Here is a 5,968-nt window from a genome sequence, read left to right on the forward strand (position 1 = left end):
TCACAAAGCTCTATTTCTAAAGCTGATTTAGAGTCTTCCAACACTCAAAAAGTTTTCTTTGGAGAAGGAAACTGTGTAAGAAGCTTGACTTTGTAACCAGGTAGTGAAGGCAAACTGCCTGGAGGCACAAAGGTGCTTCAATGCAACAGCTTTGGAGACGCCCGACAAGTATAACGCCGGGTGAGAAGACGCTCCCAAAAAGGACCGCGGGGACCAAAAGAGAGTCGACAAACGAAGGGATTTTGGACTGACAACCGAAGCTAAGTATCTTATAAACCTATATTTAGGGGGTTAAATAAGTAGATAACAGCGGGGAAGGATTAGTGACTAAGGGAAAAGGGGGGGGATTAGCACTTTAAGGCGGCCATTGAAAGTAAAGTAACCCTGATGAGATTTAAAACAACAGAGAAATAACTTAAATAGAACGTGAAGAAGTTAACAAAAAGGGATAAAAATACAGTCTGTTTAAAGCAAGTACCTTCAGAGATTACAGAGATTACATTGCGGCTTGTTTTTGTGTTTTCTTTGTTGGAGGTGGAAAGTGAGGCTGGGAGTGCGGCGGCGCGGAGGACGAGCGGAGGGGGACGGCTGACGGGCGAGAAAGGGCGAGAACAGCAGTGGCGGAGGCGAGGAGCAGCGGCGGAGAAAGGGCGGAGGAACGGAGACGCGAGCAGCGAGGATAGCAGAGCCAGGAGCTGCTTCGGGGACGAGTGCAGACGAGCCGAGCGGAGCCGAGCGGAGTTGCGGGAATTGGGAGAGATCGGAGACAGCCGAGACAATCGAGGAGAGACGAAGCAGGAAGTGCGGAGGGAACCGAGAAGAGCCGAGCTGAGCCGGAAAGACCCGACTACGTAGGCAGAAGAGAAGATCAAGTTTGAGTGTTTACCTGTAAAGGCCACAGGAGGGCAGCAGAGAGCAACGAATCTTAAAGACTGGGAAAAAAAGGAACGTTAAAGACTGAACAAAGAACTTTTGACTAGAGGAAACAGAGAGATTAGAAAGAATAGAGGGAATTAAAATAAAGAACTTGACAGATAGCAAAGGATAGAAACTAAGGAGTGAGAGTGAGAAAGTAGCAATTAACAACATAAAGACAGTATAACATACAGAAAACATAGAAGAACAAGGGGGGCATCAGAAGGAGTTTATAAAGAGTACTAAGGTAAAGGAGAAAGGTACAAGAAGTATATATAGTGTTTACAGCTGAATAAAGGAAGATAATTTAAGATATATGGCCACAGGAAGCACTGGGGCTGGCGCTAGTGGTGCTAGCGGCGTTAGGAGAACCTCAATAAAGTCACCAGGGCAAAGTAGCATACAAAGCCAATTAAAAATTAATACAATGACCACGTCACAAATAAATATGAAAGAATTTAAAAGCCTAATGCAAGAATGCTTAGCAAATTTTGCGGAAGTGACACTACCACCCTTGATAAGACAAGAGATGAGACAAGAGATAGAGCCCTTACAGACTCAAATACAAAATTTAAATCAAAAGATAAGTATAGAAACAGATGAAATTAAAAAACAGATTAAAGAAAATAAACAAGAAATACTAAAAATAGCAGCAGCAAACTCAAAAATGGAAGAAAAAATGAAAGAGATGGAAGAAGAGGTCCAGGAAGTACAGACCAAGACAGATAACATAGAAGAAGCTCTGATGGGATTAGAGATGGAGAAAGCAAATCTAATGATTAGATGCCAGAATGTACCGGAAAAAATAGGAGAAAACTTAAAGGAAATAATGATCAAAAATATATCTGAACAATTAAAGGTGGCAACAGAAGAAGAATTAGATAAAGAAATGGATCAGGTGTATAGGAAAAATAGCTCATATGCCAGGAAGCATAAAGTCCCCAGAGAGGTCTACATAAAATTCGTAAGGAAAAATATGAGGGATAAAATACTGAAAGAAGCGGAAGGAACAAAAGTGGAAATACAGGAGGCAGAAGTAAGGTTTCTGAAAGAAATACCATGGAGAGTTCGTGAAAAGAGGCAAGGCTATACAATGCTAACAAAATTGCTAAGAGACAATGATGTGCAATACAGATGGTTGGTTCCGGAAGGAGTCTTATTCACATATGAAGGGAAGAGATATAGAATAGACTCGATCTTTAAGATAGAAGACTTCTTGGACAAAAATGGTGAAAAAATGGGCTGGCAGAGAGAAGAGGAGAGTGAAAAGGAAGAAGAAGACATAAGAGAAGAAGTTGAGGTAGTAAAGGAAAAAGGAGAAAAAAGGCAAAGAGGGAAAAGAACTTACTACATACCATCACATATATTAACTAGAAATCAGCAAAGGGCAAGAGAGCAAGGAAAGGACTACAGAAAGTAAAATGGAAAAAATAAGACATCTAAAGATATTCTCAGTAAACATAAACGGTTTGAACAGTCAATCTAAGCGGAGACGAGTATTTCATCAGCTAAGAAAGCTACAATCAGAAATAATATGTCTACAAGAGACGCATATTAAAAAACAGGACCAAAAATATTTAGAAAACAAAAAGTTAGGTAAACTATTTGCAGCATCAGACGCAACAAAGAAAAGAGGTGTAGCAACCTATGTTAAAGAATATTTAAACCCAGAAATGGTATATGCAGCAGAAGATGGAAGGATCTTGGTAGTAAAAATCACAAGACAGCAGAAAAGGACATTAATAGTAAATATATACGCACCAAATCAAAATCAAGAACCCTTCTTTAAGAAATTAAGAAATGTTTTAATGGAATACAGTACATCAGAAATATGTTTGATTGGAGATTTCAATGCTGTAATAGATGGAAGCAAAGACAGAAAGACACAAGCGAAACGGAAGAAATCAGGAAATAAATTACCACGAGAATTTTTCGATATAATAGAAGAGTATTCTCTTATGGATGCTTGGAGAGTACGGAATATAGATAAAAAAGATTACACATTTTACTCAGCAAGACATGGATCATGGTCAAGGATAGATATGGCGTGGATGTCTATCACCTCGGTTCCAGATATTGTAGAGGTGGAAATTCTACCCAACACCTTTGCAGACCATAGTCCCATGATGGTAACGTTAAAAGACAGACAGAGGAAAACAAAATGGAGAGTGAACAAAAATCTAACAAAAAATAAAGAATTTGATAAGAAAATCAAAGCAGACATTATACACTTCTTTAAGCAAAATATACAGCCGGAAATGCCAATAGAAACAGTCTGGGATGCATTCAAAGCATATCTGAGAGGATGTTTCATAAACCATGAGGCCTGGAGAAGAAAGCAAAGAAGGAAAGATTACGAGAAAATGCAAAATCAAATACTGAAAGAAGAAGAAAAACTCAAAAAAATAACGATAGGTAAAGAGGAAAGCTATACTAAATTAAAACTACTACAGCACCATATGAATTTAATATTAAATGAAGAACTGGCTAAGAATATAGAATACACCAAACAATACTATTTTGAGAACGCAAATAAGCCCACGAGATGGTTAGCATATAAACTCAAGAAGCAGGAAGAAAGAAAGGTGATAAAATCTCTTAAAAATAAAGACGGAGAAGAAATGTACAGAACAGAAGAAATAAAAAAGAGAACAGAAGAATTTTATAAGACACTTTATAAACAAGATAAGCAAAATACTGAGACGATAAGGAAATATATTAAGGAGACAAATAAAAGGATATTTAATGAAGATCAAATAAGGATACTAAATGACCCTATTACTGTATGTGAAATCACAGAGGCGATTAAAAGACAAAAGACAAATAAATCACCAGGCCCGGATGGAATTCCGGCAGAGATATATCAGAGATATGAAGAACAAATTATACTTGTACTGAAAGATTTACTACAAAACATAATCATTTCTGGCAAAATACCAGAAACTTGGAAACAAGCTATAATAACGCTGATACATAAAGCAGACACGGACGAGACTGAAATTAAAAACTATAGACCGATATCCTTACTGAACACCGACTACAAGATCTTTGCATCTATACTAGCAGCCAGAATGAAGAAAGTATTGGCGCAAGTAATACATAAAGACCAAGCCGGATTCCTACCAAAAAGGCACTTAAAGAATAATATTAGAACAATTATAAATGTTTTGGAGTACTATGAGATAAATTCAGATAAGGAAATGGCGCTAGTATTTCTAGATGCAGAAAAGGCCTTTGACAACGTGAGTTGGGAATTTATGATTCAGAAATTAGAAACCTGGAAGTGTGGCTCAAATTTTCTAACAATGATTAAGGCTATTTATAGTAAACAAACAGCAAAAGTACAAGTAAATAATGACATGACGCAAGATATAGAAATTCAAAAGGGAACCAGGCAGGGGTGTCCCCTGTCCCCTCTACTATTTATCTTTGTCCTAGAGACATTAACAGAACAAGTAAGAAGTTACGAACAAATTAAAGGACTTAAGATAAAAGGAGAAGAATTCAAGTTGCAAGCATACGCGGATGACCTGGTGTTTATATTAGAAGACCCAACATCTTCAATAACAAAACTGACTCAAGTAATACAGGATTATGGACAAGCGGCGGGCTTGAAAATAAACTTTAAAAAAACAAAGATTCTGACAAAAAATTGCACACAATTACAAAAAGATAAAATCAAATCTTTATCAGGAATGGAAATGACTAAGAAGATTAAATATTTAGGAATTATAATGTCAAATCGGAACAGTACTTTGCTAGAAGACAACTATAACAAACTATTAAAGGAAGTCAAACAAGATTTGGAAAGATGGAGAGATATGAAGATTTCATGGATGGGGAGAATTGCGACCATTAAAATGAATGTACTACCGAGATTCCTATTCCTGGCACAAAATATACCTATCCTAAGGAAAGCTAAATACTTTAAGGACTTCGAAAAGATATGTTGTAAATTTATATGGGATAATAAAAAATCAAGAATTAATAAGAAATACTTACAAGATAAAAAAGAAACAGGAGGATTTGGCGTACCTAATTGGAACCTGTATTATAAGGCCGCGGCCCTGACGTGGATAAGGGACTGGGTAATATTGGAAGACTCCAGACTGCTATCTCTTGAAGGAAATAACTTGGCCACAGGATGGCATAAATATGTTTGGTATGAGGACGGAAAATTACCTAAGAACTTTACGAATCACACCTTAAGGGGAGCCCTAATGGAAATTTGGAAGGAAGTTAAATTGAGACATTATATAAACATACCCAAATGGGTGGCCCCATTGGAAGCTGTAACGATGACAACATTGATGGAGGAAAAAAGGAAAATTAGTTACGAGACGCTGCTAGACGAAAATAATAATTTGAAATCAGATGAGCAAATGAATAACCAAAACATAAAATTTACATGGTGGGAAAAGACTCAGCTACAGGCAATATACAAGACAGATAAGAAAAAAGGATTTTATAAGGAAAAAAACGAACTAGATAAGATTTGGCTGTCCTCGAGTGATAAGCTCATTCAAAAATTATATAAATTATTGATGGAAGAATATATGAGGGGAGAAACGGTGAAACGAACGATGGTGACATGGGCCAAAGATTTAAACTATACGCCAGAACCAGAACAATGGGTTGAAGTGTGGGAATCAATAAAGTTAATGCGGGCAATACCTTATAAAGAGAACATATACAAAATGTTCTACAGGTGGCACTGGACACCAGAGAGGATGGCCAAATGTTATGAAAGAACCAATAAGAATTGTTGGAAATGTAAAAAAAATGTTGGCACTTATATACATATGTGGTGGAGGTGTGATAGAGTACAAAAATATTGGAAAAAAGTTTTTCATATGCTAAAAGAAATAATAGGTCTGCCGGTACCCTTTAAACCAGAAACAGCCTTATTAAATATGATTCCAGACATGTATTATAGTACAGAAAAATATGTAATTATATACTTCCTTACGGCAGCAAGAATATTGTTAGCCAAAGGTTGGAAAGATGAGAAAGTACCATCAGAAAATGATGTAATTAAAAAAATGATGGGATT

Source organism: Gekko japonicus, unplaced genomic scaffold (genome assembly GCF_001447785.1).
Source record: "Gekko japonicus isolate JY-2015 unplaced genomic scaffold, Gekko_japonicus_V1.1 scaffold1529, whole genome shotgun sequence".
Classification (NCBI taxonomy): Eukaryota; Metazoa; Chordata; class Lepidosauria; order Squamata; family Gekkonidae; genus Gekko; species Gekko japonicus.